This window comes from Rutidosis leptorrhynchoides, chromosome 2 (genome assembly GCF_046630445.1).
Source record: "Rutidosis leptorrhynchoides isolate AG116_Rl617_1_P2 chromosome 2, CSIRO_AGI_Rlap_v1, whole genome shotgun sequence".
Lineage (NCBI taxonomy): Eukaryota > Viridiplantae > Streptophyta > Magnoliopsida > Asterales > Asteraceae > Rutidosis > Rutidosis leptorrhynchoides.
Window position 1 is genome coordinate 402,141,862 of NC_092334.1, and position 15,995 is coordinate 402,157,856.

Consider the following 15,995-nt stretch of genomic DNA (forward strand, 5'->3'; position numbering starts at 1 on the left):
TTTAATATATATGAATTTTGAAATCAAAATAAATCTTTTCGTACTAAGCTATTACGTGTGAATCTTAACTGGTAGGTACTACTCGGTTAGTTCATATTACTAATATGCAATGATATACATCCTTCCTTAACAACTTAACCATTGTTAACTATAATCTCTGTTTCAACTTAATGAATCATATTTCATAATAAACCAAGTGTATTATTCAATTACATAATTGATTATACAATTTCATTTTTGATATACTCGAAACTTTCCAGAAAACATCATATGTGCCTTGCAAAGTTCGTAAGAATTCCACAAGCATCAACATCCTTCACCGAGGAATATCAATAAGAATAAATAATGAAGTATTGATTTCATTAGTGAAATACTCCACGAAGATTATGTAATCTCTAATGTTTTAGAGATTATCCAATCCAAAAATCAAATGAGCTTAATATGATACTAACTCATTAAATCTGTAACACATCTGAAGATAATATACATACATATATTTTCATAAAGACAGTAATAAAAAAAAATTCTTTTGTACAAAGTATTAATTGTGAAATCTTTAACGGGTAGGTAATACCCGAGAAATATTTAAGTTCGCAATTAATATGTTACACTGTACATTCTTCAATTTTGATTCAAAAATCATTAACTATACTCTCTATCTTCACAACGATATACAATCGTTTTCATACAAATTCAATTACATATTCTGATATTGACGGATCAGAATCCAAGTCATAACTCTGAACCCGTGACATCATTCTTAGATCTCTACATCTTTCAAAGCTATACTTTGACTTCAAAACTGTGCAAGATCCTTTAATGATGTTAATACCAAAAATAATCTTGCAATTCTTTTCAAGATATCAATTTTCATCACACTTCTAACCAGTCAACTTCGACTTTTCAGATTAACTTTATTGTAACCTTGACATATACATTCTTGTTACAAGGGAACCTTTCATGTCCCACCACATTAGCAGTAAATTTACCAGCAACTTCATTAATCTGTGACCTAAGTTTCTTTGAAAAATCACAATAATTATTCATTGAAACTCTATCAAGTACTCATATACAACTAGTAACAACAATTGCCATACCAACCACCAGGAATTAGCAATCAGTATTTTGAATCTCGCAGCATTTTCTACGACAACAGTTATATATAGATAACATCTATCTTCTAGACCTACAGATTTTGAATGTGAATTTTCTGAAAAACACCTTAAACTACGAACTAGTTCTCGAAATCTTGAAAAATGCTGATGAAGCAGCAAAAATTGTAAACGACCTTAACAGTAAAAAGTTTGATGATAAAGGATAGTGTGCTGGCAAAGTTCAGAAAAAAGAGAAAGTTTGGAACTGGAAAACGGATTGAGCAAAGTATGAACGAGGCTGTGGATAAATCACAAGAACGAAAACTGTCTTCAAAGAATCCAAATGATTCAGTATCTGCTGAAGCCATTAACGAATACCTTGCTTTCGAATCTAAACCTTTGCGGATAATATTCTTCATCATCCTCTGATATTAGAAATTCTAAGATATCATCGTATCTTTCATTATAAATATCCTCCATATTTCTGGAGATAATTCCATAATCATTCTTATCGGAAATCAATTTTATCCTTACGATATCTGTGTTACACCATAAAAGAAACTATTTTAGTTTCTAAATTCTGAAACTTTCAAGTTTAAAATATAAATGTTTTGAAGTAATGTTGGGAATTGAAGCATGAGTTAGTATAATATAATGACACTTGATCAACGTGATTATATTACAGTAAGTCATGATGAGTTTCTAATGGAACGTGATAAAGGTTCACAGATCATACCCTCATCATGAACCATGTTACATAACTCTTTCATTCTATATAATCTCTAAAAATATCAAGAAAATATTTTCTTAATGATTCGGTCTTTTTCGAGGTATTCTGGTAATTTGACAAGTCAGATTGTGCTATTACAATTTCTTTCTTAGAACATTAGTTATGTTCATCTGAAACTTCATACCTACGAATTCTGGACCATTATCCGCTTGACTTAAGGTCGGGAAGAGAAAACGAAAGCATGAAGTTCCGAAATATAATGGATAACATAAAGCCCGATAACAACCCCGAAATTACAAACCGCGTATATCAATGCGTATAGTAATATAAAGACACAGGAGAATGAAAAACACTATAACCCCAAGGTAATAGTAGAAGAAAATAACTTCCTCTGGTGGTAGATAAAAAAGAAGAATGAAGGATACGATAGCCAGGAAAATATCAAGAATCAGAACTGGATTAAGCATTTTCACAATTTATTGGGATGTATGAAATAAGAAAGAAGATTATAGGAGTGGTGAAAATAAATGAAACGGAAGAGGTCAATTTATAGCGAAATATCAGACATAGCAATCGAGGCAGATTACGCATTTAATCAAAGAAAATCCTAATTTAAGCAAATTCCGAAGAATCAAATCTTATTTAGATTATGAAGATTTTCTATTCCTTAAATTCAGGAAATCAATCGTAACTACGTCAAAAGCTAAGACGAATCTTTATTCTTTCATTTCACTCTTTTACGATAACTTCTCTCATACGCTTCGAGAAATCGGATTGTTTTATCCATATAATTCAACGGTGATAAAATTCTATTTATCAACTCATATTCGTCATGAAAACATTTCTATTGTTAGCCATGACGACCTCACTTAAATTTCGGGATGAAATTTCTTTAACGGGTAGGTACTGTGATGACCCGGAAATTTCTGACCAAATTTAAACTTTATCTTTAAATGATTTAATGTTTTCGACACGATAAGCAAAGTTTGTAAATCCGAATCTCAAAATTTTTGAACTATTCAAGTACCCTTCGGTTGTTCTCAACGATTCGCAAACCATTATATGTAAATAGATACATATATATACTATAACTTGAAAACATAACAAAGTTTTAATTGTTTAATACCGTACATTAAACTTATTGGTTTAAATATTTATTTGAATATATATGATAAGTTGGAATATTAATTGTATGAATAACTTGCGACGTATATTTAAAACGTGTTTATGAATGTTGAAAATATATATTAACTTGGTCATAAAACGATTTGTTATTATATATATATATATATCAACAAATAGCGAGACAATGATTTATAGAAGTAAATGACCAAAACACTCGAAAGTTTAAGATACACTTTGAATGATATAGTTTATTGATAATTTAAGACTATATTTTGACAAAGGTACGAGTCACAAAACGTAAATTGCGAGTTTTCTAAGCGTACGAAAATGCGTTCGAGAAACCAGAACCGGAACATAAGTCGAGTGACAACGTTCGAGTCATCGGAACGAAAATTACAAGTCATGCGATCGCATGGCCTTGAAGCACAAATCCCATGTGATCGCATGGGGTACTTTTTCAGAAACGGTTCTATAAATTGCTCGAGTTTGGGTTCAGTTTTTACACCTTTTCATCTATCCATCTATCCTCACTCCGTATGCATTGTATTTATTTATTATATTATTATTATTATTATTATTATTATTATTATTATTATTATTATTATTATTATTAATACTAAGATTAATATTATTATTAATCTTATTAATATTAGTATTATTAATTAGTATTATACATAAAATACTACGACGGAGTGCCGTTCGAGTAATTTAAAAACAAGTTTTACGAGCGGGATAGAGCTAAGGAAAATATGGGTTATAGCTATGGAGGTTATGAGTAATATTCATGGGTACTGTTCGCAAGTCAAACCTAGTATTTATCATCTCCGTTGTGTCTACGTACTTTTCTACAATATTGAATCTCAATATTGATACGTAAGCACTCATATTTTATCTTTTATATATTAATTGTGTATCCATGTCTAGTGCTCGAGTATATATATTTAAGCATGCTTGTATGCTAAATTTCGTAGTTAAACAGTTTATAATGAATCACAAATTAAATACATATATTACTGGTAAAAGGTATATGATATACATGTTTTTGGAAAGCTGGCGAAAAATCAATAACTTTTCATTTAGATATCGAATAGTTTTGATGAACGGATTAAAAGATATGATCAACTGAATTATAATTGACGTTAATTGGAATTGCTTTTGAATCTGCAATTACTATTTAAACAACTTTTTTTACGAGATTGATAAAATGGATATTTGAATATTACCAACCGAGTAAATAAATCATTATATAAGATACGTCTCGTTTTGTTGAACAATTGTCAAAACTGATTGTTTTATCATATTTTAAAGCCTTATAAAAACTATAGTTTAATCTTACAAGAATTGGGAAACTATGTGAAATATTAAAATGATTCGATTGCCATGATCATTCAACTATTGTATGGAGTCAGATTGACTTTTTGAAATAACTTTTGATAACTATTGTATATCGATCTCGAGCATTAGGATTGTGATACACTATGACCTGACCTAGCTTGATAGACATTTATTGACCAACATATGTTTTCTAGGTTGAGATCTACAGTTATTTGGTATTCCGAGTTTCGGTCACATTTCGATGAACAACTTTATGTGCTGCTAAGGTGAGTTTCATTTGCTCCCTTTTTAATTGCTTTTGCAATATATATTTTTGGGGTGAGAATACATGCACTTTACTTTAAACGAAATGGATACAAGTACAAACTAAATTCTACACCGAGTTTGAACCGAAAATCCCTTAGCTTTGGTAACTAGTAACTGCCAGTTATAAGAATTGGTGGGCATGAGTAGTTATATATGGATCCATAGGGCTTGACATCCCCGTCTGTTCCAGGTATAGAAACCCTAGCCTGAACTATAAAACAGGCGTATGCTATTTGAGGTTAGTACACGTTAGTTTGCGTGTATTGTACATGTTGGTTGCATGTATGTTAAAACAGGGGTACTTATTAAAACGTTAAAGTTTAGTTACCAGGGTGCTCAATCTTGTAGAATATTTTGATAAACGTTTCTGGATGAAACAACTGAAATCTTGTGATCCACCTTTATATACAGATTATGTGCAACACTAAAACTATGAACTCACCAACCTTTGTGTTGACACTTGTTAGCATGTTTATTCTCAGGTTTTCTTGAAGTCTTCCACTGTTTGCTTATATGTTAGACAAGCTATGTGCAGGGAGTCTTACATAACATATTTTTCAAGGAAACATTGCATTCATCAAATCATCACCATGTATCTTATTTTGACTGCATTGTCAACGGAAGTATTATTGTAAACTATTATTTACGATGATTGTCTATATGTAGAAATCATCAGATGTCGAAAACCTTTGATTTAAATATTCATTTATGGTGTGCCTTTTCAAAAGAATGCAATGTTTACAAAACGTATCATATAGAGGTCAAATACCTCGCAATGAAATCGATGAATGACGTGTTCGTCCATATGGATTTGGAGCGATCGTCACAACAGCATTCTCAACCTGGCAATCTGCATTAGCTCAAAGTACGGTAGTGACTTGAATTCGTGACCATGTTTGAAATAATCAACGCCAAACTCTCGCTTAACTGCAAACATGTTGAATTCTTCAATGTAAGCCCAGGCTAGAATTCTCCCTTTCGTACTCTTTCTCAAATTAATCATCTTCAAATATTTCGGCTCAAGCTTCGGTTTCTCACAATACTTTCTAATCCTTGAGATATCTCTCCAATCAACTTCCAACTTTTCAGTTCTTTCCTTATGATATTTGACTGGCAAAAATCCTTTTGGCAGGACTTCAGTTCGTTCTTTCTCTTTGCTCTTTCGATCCAAAAGTTCATCATTTGTTCTAAATAACTCCTCAAAACCAGGAAGATCCTCATTCTTATCATTTTGATATGTAGGAAAATCTTCATGAGTAACATCCTCAACTAAATCATCTATATCTCTATCACTAAAACCCTCTGTAACCTCAGGGCCAAAAGAATCATCCTCAGATGGAGAATCGTCGGACTGTGCATCAGTAGCTTTAGCTTCCTCTTGCTCTAGACGCACCAGTTCGTCCAGCTCTTCTCTAGAGAGGTTGTGAGGGATCTCTCCCTCTTCTAGTTCATTATAAACAACAGAATGCTTGAGCTCATCCTGTTTAGAAAAGAAATCACTAAAACTATAATCAATTTTAAGAGGAATTACTGACAGTGCTGTAGCTTTGGAGGAACCAGGAGCCTCCACCATTCGATTATCAGTCTCATTAGCAAATAGTGATTTTCAAAAACACTGTAGCTTTTCGGGTACTGTAGCAATTCGAAAATACTATAGCAAATTAGTGTTTTACTGGTTCATCTTAAACGTTTTAGTTAACTTATCTAAATATTAATCGAATCAATAATCGAATGTTAATATCGTTTACTAAATAACTTGAAATCATATATATATATATATATATATATATATATATATATATATATATATATATATATATATATATATATATATATATCTATATATATATATATATATATGCACATTAAGTTATATATATATATATTGTTCGTAAATCTTCGAGAACAGTCAAAGAATAATTGATTACATGAATATAGTTCCAAAACTTTCGTGACTCAACATTACAGACTTTGCTTATCGTGTCAGAAAGGTTATAGATTAAGTTTAAATTTGGTCAGAAATTTCCGGGTCATCACAGTACCTACCCGTTAAAGAAATTTCATCCCGAAATTTGAGTGAGGTCGTCATGGCTAACAATAAAATTGTTTTCATGACGAATATGAGTTGATAAATAGAATTTTATCACCGTTGAATAATATGGACAAAACAATCCGATTACTCGAAGCGTATGAGGGAAGTTATCGTAATAGAGTGAAATGGAGAATAGAGATTCGTTTTAACTCTTGACGTAGTAACGATTGATTTCTGGAATTTAAGGAATAGAAAATCTTCACAATCTAAATAAGATTTGATTCTTCGGTAATTGCGGAAATTAGGATTTCCTTTGATTAAATGCGTAATCTGCCTCAATTTCTATGTCTGATATTTTGCTATAAATTAACCACTTCCGTTTCATTATTTTTACCATTCCTACATCTTCTTCCTTATTTTATACTTCCAAAAGATTGTGAAATGCTTCATCCAGTTCTGATTCTTGATATACTCCTAACTTTTATATCTGTCATTCTTCTTTTTCATCTACCACCAGAGGAAGTTATTTTCTTTTACTATACTCTTGGCTTTATAGTATTTTTAGTTCTCCCGTGTCTTTACGTTGCAATACTTATTGATATACACGGTTTGTAATTTAAGTGTTGTTATCGGGCTTTATATTCTCTATTATATTTCGGAGCTTCATGCTTTCGTTTTTCCTTCTCGACTTCTAGTCAAGCGAGGGTCCAGAATTCGTAGGTATAGATTTTGAAATGAACATAGTTAATGTTCTAAGAAGGGAATTGTAATGGCACGATCTTGATTTGTCAAATTACCAGAATATCTGGAAAAGACCGAATCATCAAGAAAAATATTTTCTTGATATGTTTAGAAGTTAAATAGAATGAAAGAGTTATGTAACATGGTTCATGATGAGGGTGGGATCTGTGAACCTTTATCACGTTCCATTAGAAACTCGGCATGACTTACTGTAATATAATCACGTTGATCAAGTGTCATTATATTATACTAATTCATGCTTCAGTTCCCAATACTACTTCAAAACATTCATATTTTAAACTTGAAGGTTTCAAAATTTAGAAACTAAAATAGTTTCTTTTATGATGTAACACAGATAGCGCGAAGAGATGTATGGTTTCAGATAAGAATAATTATGAAAATATATTCAGAAATATGGAGGATATTTATAATGGAAGGTACGATGATATCTTAGAATATTTAAGATAAGATGATGATGAAGAATATTATCCGTAAAGGTTTTAGAGTAAGCAGCAAGGTATTTGCTAAGGATTTCAGCAGACACTGAATCATTTGTATTCTTTGAAGGCAGGTTTAGTCTTTGTGATTTGTCCACAGCCTCCTTCATGGTCTGCTCAATCCGTTTTCCAGTTCCAAACCTTCTCTTTTTCTCAGCTTTACCACCATACTATTCTTTATCATCAAACTTTTGACTGTTAAGGTCGTTTACAGTTTTTGCTGCTTCATCAGCATTTTTCCAAAATTCGGAGAACTAGTTTCGCAGTTTGGGTGTTTTTCAGAAACTTCACCTTCGAAGTAAATAAGTCTAGGAGATAGACATTATATGTATATATATAACTGTTGGCGTAGAATTGCTGCGAAATTCTAAATACTGATTGTTAATTCCCGGTAGTTGGTATGGCAATTACCGTTACAAGATGTGAATGAGTACATGATAGGGTTTCAATGAACAATTATAATGGTTTTTCGAAGAGACTTTAAGTCACAGATTAATGAATTTGGTGGTACATTTACTGTTAATGTGGTGGAATATGAAAGGTTCCCAGTAACAAAAATGTATATGCCAAAGTTACAAGTCTGAAAGGTCGTCGTTGACTGGTTGAACGGTTGATAATACTGGATACTTTTGAAAAGGAATTGCAAGGTTATTTTCGGTAAAAACAATGCTAATGGATCTTGCACAGATTTAAAGTCAAAGTATAGCTTTAAAAGATGTAGAGATCTAAGAATGATGTCACCGATTCAGAGTTATGACTTTGATTCTGATCCGTCAATATCAGAATATGTAATTGAATTTGTATGAAAATGATTGTATATCGTTGTGAGCAGTGTTAATAATTTTTGAATCAAAGTTGAAGAATGTACAGTGTAACATATTAATTGCGAACTTATATATTTCCCGGGTATTACCTACCCGTTAAAGATTTCACAATTAATACTTTGTACAAAAGAATTTTTATTACCGTCTTTATGAAAATATATGTATGTATATTTTCTTCAGATGTAACACAGATTTAATGATTTAATATCATATTAAGCTCATTTAATTTTCGGCTTGACTTAGAAATGATTAATCTCTAAAACATTAAAAATTACATAATCTTTGCGGAGTATTTCGCTAATGTAATCAATACTTCATTATTTATTCTTATTCCTCGGTGAAGGATGTTGATGCTCGTGGAATTTTTGTGAACCTTACAAGGCACAGATGATGTTTTCTGAAAAGTTTCGAGTACATCGAAAATGAAAATGTAAAATCAATTATGTAATTGAATAATACACTTGGTTTATTATGAAATGGAATTCATTAAGTTGAAACAGAGATTGTAGTTAATAATGGTTAAGTTGTTAAGGAAGGATGTACATCATTGCATATTAGTAATATGAACAAAACCGAGTAGTACCTACCAGTTAGGATTCACGCGTAATAGCTTAGTACGAAAAGATTTATTTTGATTTCAAATTTCATATATATTAAATATACATAAAATTTCTTCAGGGAAAATGAGTTAATACTTCATCGGTTATTGTTGCTGGTATTTCTTGGTAACTACGATGCGTATGACGTTGATGTTCAAGGTACATATTGTGATGTTGAGGCTTGTGGTGCAGATGTTGTTGGTGGTGGTAATGGTACTGTTGGTGTTGTTGTCGGTGGTACTGTTGATGCCGGTGATTCTGCTGGTGCTTGTAACTTTTGCACCATATTCTCCAAAGCCACTACCCGAGCGCGAAGCTCGTTGACTTCTTCTACTACACCGGGATGATTCGCGGTTCGGACGAGCGGATGAATAAGATCCAGAATTTGAGAGAGTATATGATCATGACGAGATATTCTGGAGATGAGAGAAAAAATGGTATTACGAACAGGTTCGCCGGTAAGTGCTTCAGGTTCTTCACCAAGAGGGCAATGTGGTGGATGGAAGGGATCGCCTTCTTCTTGTCTCCAATAATTAAGTAGGCTACGAACCCATCCCCAATTCATCCAAAATAGATGATGGCTAATTGGTTGATCCATTCCGGTTACACTGTCTTCGGAATTCAGGTGAATATCCATATCGGAATAGCTGTCAGAGTTTAAGGAATTTGAACTAGATACGGGATCCATCTTGTATAATTAGGGAGATGATTTTTGATATGAATTAGATTATAGAATTTAGTTTGGTATTCTTCAATACATAATTTACATATGTATATATAATACCAAATTCCATAAATCACGGAGAAATTTTCGGAAGATGTCAGGAAAAGTTTACAGTAACAGATACGCTAAGATATGAATTTTTTCTATACACTATTCATACAATCAATGCAGTAAAACGTGTCTAGACTAGGAATGATAAGCAGGTAATTTCCGATAAGAAATGATAAGCAAAACTTTTGACATGCAGACACGGTCGAAGTCCAGACTTACTAATGCATCCTAACAACTATCAGTTAGACACACTCATGCAAGACCTGGTTCACTAGGACTAATGCTCTGATACCAACTGTGATGATCGCTCCAAATCCATATGGATGAACACGTCATTCATCGATTTCATTGCGAGGTATTTGACCTCTATATGATACGTTTTGTAAATATTGCATTCTTTTGAAAAGGCACGCAATAAATGAATATTTAAATCAAAGGTTTTAGACATCTGATGATTTCTACATATAGACAATCACCGTAAATAATAGTTTACAATAGTACTTCCGGTGACAATGCAGTCAAAATAAGATACATGGTGATGATTTGGTGAATGCAACGTTTCCTTGATAAATATGCCATGTAAGACTCCATGCACATAGCTTGTCTAACATATAAGCAAACAGCTGAAGACTTCTAGGGAACTTGAGAATAAACATGCTAACAAGTGTCAACACAAAGGTTGGTGAGTTCATAGTTTTAATGTCTTGCATAATCTGTACATAAAGGTGGATCACAAGATTTCAGTTGTTTCATCCGAAACGTTTATCAAAATATTCTACAAGATTGAGCACCCTGGTAACTAAACTTAACGTATATATAATTTGTACCCTTTGTATAATCATCTTAATAATACACGCAAACCAATGTGTACGCTTCTCAAATAGCATACGTCCGTTAAAAGGCTAGTGCTCTAGCTCGGACGGGGATATCAAGCCCTATGGATCCATATACAACTACTCGCACCCACCAGTTCTTATAACCGGCAGTTACTAGTTACCAAAGCTAAGGGATTTTCGGTTCAAACTCGGTGTAGAATTTAGTGTGTAACTTGTATCCATTGCGTTTAAATTAAAGTGCATGTATTCTCAGCCCAAAAATATAGATTGCAAAAGCAATTAAAAAGGGAGCAAATGAAACTCACCTTAGCAGCATATAAAGTCGTTCACCAAAATGTGACTGAAACTCGGATTACCAAATAACCGTAGATCTCAACCTAGAGAACATAGTGTATCACAATCCTAATGCTCAAGATCGACATACAAAAGTTATCCAAAGTCGTTTCAAAAAGTCAATTTTGACAATAGTTCAACAAAACAAGACATACCTTATATAAGGAGTCATTTACTCGGTTGGTAATATTCAAAAATCCATTTTATCAATCTCGTAAACAAGTTGTTTAAATCTTAATTTCAGATTCAAAAGCAATTTCAATTAACGTCAATCATAATTCAGTTGATCATATCTCTTAATCCGTCCATCGAAACTATTCGATATCTAAATGAAAAGTCATTGATTTTTCGCCAGCTTTCCAAAAACATGCATATCATATACCTTTTACCACTAATATATGTATTTAATTCGTGATTCATCATAAACTGTTTAACGGCGAAATTTAGCATACAATCATATATAAATATATATACTCGAGCACTAGACATGGATACACAATTAATATATAAAAGATAAAATATGAGTGCTTACGTATCAATATTGAGATTCAATATTGTAGGAAAGTACGTAGACGTTCGAATTTATAGATGTGGCCAGATTTTAGACCCCATGCGATCGCATGGGATTTGTGCTTCATGGCCATGCGATCGCATGGCACCCTGGGACAGCTCACAATTTTTTAACTTTTTGTTTGTCGACATAATTTTATATAATATATATAATATATTTAATTTATATAATTATTTATAAATTATATTATATTTACATGCATAGTTAACTCGTAACTTTTGTTCCGATAAGTCGTACGTCATCACTCGACTTATGTCCCGGTTCCGGTTTTTCGAATGTCCCTTCGTACGCTGAGAAAACTTGTATTTTTCGTTTTGTGAGTCGTACCTTTGTCAAAAATTAGACTTAAATTATCCATAAACTATACCACTCGAGATGTAACTTATACATTTGAGTGTTTTGGTCAATTACTTCTATAAATCATCGTCTCGTAGTATATACACATACATATATACATTTTCATTTTGAAATAGTGTTTTATTGTAGCAAAGTACTGTAGCAAATAGTGATTTTCGAAAACACTGTAGCTTTTCGGGTACTGTAGCAATTCAAAAATACTGTAGCAAATTAGTGTTTTACTGGTTCATATTAAACGTTTTAGTTAACTTATCTAAATATTAATCGAATCAATAATCGAATGTTAATATCGTTTACTAAATAATTTGAAATCATATATATATATATATATATATGCACATTAAGTTATATATATATATATTGTTCGTAAATCTTCGAAAACAGTCAAAGAATAATTGATTACATGAATATAGTTCCAAAACTTTCGTGACTCAACATTACAGACTTTGCTTATCGTGTCGGAAACTTTATAGATTAAGTTTAAATTTGGTCAGAAATTTCCGGGTCATCACAAAAGCAATTCGAATCTTCTTCACCAGCAACGAAGATCAATCGTTCATTCCACAATACAGCATTCTCAACCTGGCAATCTGCATTAGCTCAAAGTACGGTAGTGACTTGAATTCGTGACCATGTTTGAAATAATCAACGCCAAACTCTCGCTTAACTACAAACATGTTGAATTCTTCAATGTAAGCCCAGGCTAGAATTCTCCCTTTCGCACTCTTTTTCAAATTAATCATCTTCAAATATTTCGGCTCAAGCTTCGATTTCTCACAATACTTTCTAATCCTCAAGATATCTCTCCAATCAACTTCCAACTTTTCAGTTCTTTCCTTATGATATTTGACTGGCAAAAATCCTTCAGGCAGGACTTCAGTTCGTTCTTTCTCTTTGCACTTTCGATCCAAAAGTTCATCATTTGTTCTAAACAACTCCTCAAAACCAGGAAGATCCTCATTCTTATCATTTTGATATGCAGGAAAATCTTCATGAGTAACATCCTCAACTAAATCATCTATATCTCTATCACTAAAACCCTCTGTAACCTCAGGGCCAAAAGAATCATCCTTAGATGGAGAATCGTCGGACTGTGCATCGGCAGCTTTAGCTTTCTCTTGCTCTAGACGCACCAGTTCGTCCAACTCTTCTCTAAAGAGGTTGTGAGGGATCTCTCCCTCTTCTAGTTCATTATAAACAACAGAATGCTTGAGCTCATCCTGTTTAGAAAAGAAATCACTAAAACTATAATCAATTTTAAGAGGAATTACTGACAGTGCTGTAGCTTTGGAGGAACCAGGAGCCTCCACCATTCGATTATCAGTCTCATCCTCAGGCATCTCAACCAGATCAAACTTCTCTTCCCACGCAGTTATCTTAGCAAGAGCTGATGCAGCCAACTCCTTAGCTTGACAAGCTTCTCTTTTCACATCAGTTAATAACAACGATTGATCACCAACTTTTCTTTACAACATGTCAACTTGCAGCGATAGCCGTGTAACATCCTCAGTCTTAACACGATTTTCTTCCTTCAACTGCTCAATCTTCTCATGCATCTCCTTCCTCATTCTCAAGTTATCAGCCATAACTTGAACATATAAATCATTCAAATTGCGGAGAGTCGAGGAACTAACACCTCCTTCTGTTCCAGCATGAATCGGAGCTTCCGGAGTAGGCGTAGAAACAGTCTCTTGGGAGACTTGTTGAACCACGGGGGGTGACTGTTGTGTTGATGGATGTTGTTGTTGTGAAGTTTATTGTCCTTGAGTCTGCGGTGTCGGTGTCACCGGTTGTGTTCCAGCTGATGATCCACCAGCATCTTTGTAAACCAACTTGAACCTCCTTTTCAACTTCAGCTTTGTTGATACCTGAGAACTCTCATCTTCAACTATTCTCCTTTTTGATCCCCTTGAAGCTTCCTCAACACCAACATTTGGATTAACATCACCAATCTCATCTACTAATCCACCAGCACCTGAACCACCAGTAGCTTGAGTATTCACTGGTTGTTCTACTTCTTCATCACTATTTGCTACCTCAAAATCAGGCTCTCGATCAGACAAGCTATTTTCATTTCTCCACTTCTTCCCTAGAGGACAGTGGTAAGTTTCTTTCGCAAGATGACATACAAGCTTGCCATCATTAGCACTCTTCTTTTGATTCAGTCGATTGAAAGTAAGATCTGTCATATGTTTCAAATCAATGACATCTTTCCTTAATCTTGGAAAATCAACAGTTTGACGATTGATCATAATTTGTAAGAACCTCGGATAAATCAGATATAACTTGCTTGTCACATTCTCCACCAGTAGATAAAAGATAACCCCCGAGAAATTGAAATCAGCCTTCAAGACCAATGCAGCAAACATTCCTTGATAGATCTCGCTCAGTTCATCAAACCCTCCTTGCAACAGACTTAAACACCTCAGCACAACAAGTGACAAATATCTATACGGTGGAGTGAATCCACTTCTTTTAATCGTTGCTCTCGTGATATCACCAGTATATTTGCATCTTAACACACATCCAGTAATCTTTGTCTTTGACAGCTTCTTCAGCATGGTCTCATCATCCTCGAACAAGAAAGTGTTTCGAATCGTATCTTCAGATATCTTAATCTCCTGACCACAAACAGTACTAACGATAACCTTCCTGTCATCTACAGTCTCAACCCGTACATGTTCCCAGAACTCTCTCTGATGTGAGTAATATGCAGTACATGGCATAGAGATAGCAGCAAATACTCTTGAACATTTCAGAAACTCGATTACACCCTTGTATTTACCAGCATTAGGACCTTTCTCATTTAGACATGCAGTGATATTGGAACCACTGTTAGCTTTCAACCCTGGAAGATCAATAGAAAACGGACCCCCTGATGACTCAGTATCAGATTCATGTGCAACGTTTTCTGGATCAGCTTGAACACCTGATATTATGAAAATAAATGCAAACACAATTCAAATCAGCACAGAGTATTCATGACTTATTAGACATCACATGGTGGTCATAACAGAATATATTACATCATTCAGTCTATGAGATCAAAATCACAATACCCTGTCCGAAGTACGATTATTACAGACATAGAATAGTGTATCAATGCTAACAGACTAGCATCATCAAATTACATACTAAGCTGAAAATACATAAAAACAAAGACAAACACAGAAACATAAACTCAGAAACACTTATCCCACAATGGGATTCTCTGGCACTAGCTTTTCCTCATATTGAACCATACCAAGTTTCTCAAACACATTATGCAATAAGGCTGCATACGGAAATAGTTCTTCCATTTCAAGAAAATCTTTCATCGCATGAATGAGAAAGTGGCCCATATTCACTTGAATACCCTCTAGTAGGCAATACAAAAGCAGAGCTTCAGTACCAGACAATAGATTATCTCCTTCTCTCTTAAAGGTCACATTACTTTTGATTATTCTCAAGTGTATCTCATGTTGTTGTGACACCTCGTCATCACTAATCTCAACCCTACCGGTATTGACTACTTTCCCTGGTTTGCATAACCTTGCAATTATGTCAGACAGTTTGAATCTATTGGGAATCTTTCGAAGATCTTTGCTAGGATATAGTATTTTAACCCCAGTGTATGGTACATTTAACAGATTTGAGAATTCCTCCATGGTCCACTTATACTGTTGGTCAAATAAGCCTGAGTGGACAAATTTCTTCTTGCTATCTTCTAAGGCAACATTGGCATAAAATTCCCACATTAAGTCAGGACAGAAGTAATCCCCGATGTCTAAGAAAGCTTGACACCCAATCTGTTCCCAAGGACTATAGGTCTGTCGAGTCGCAATGACCTTTTGTTCTACT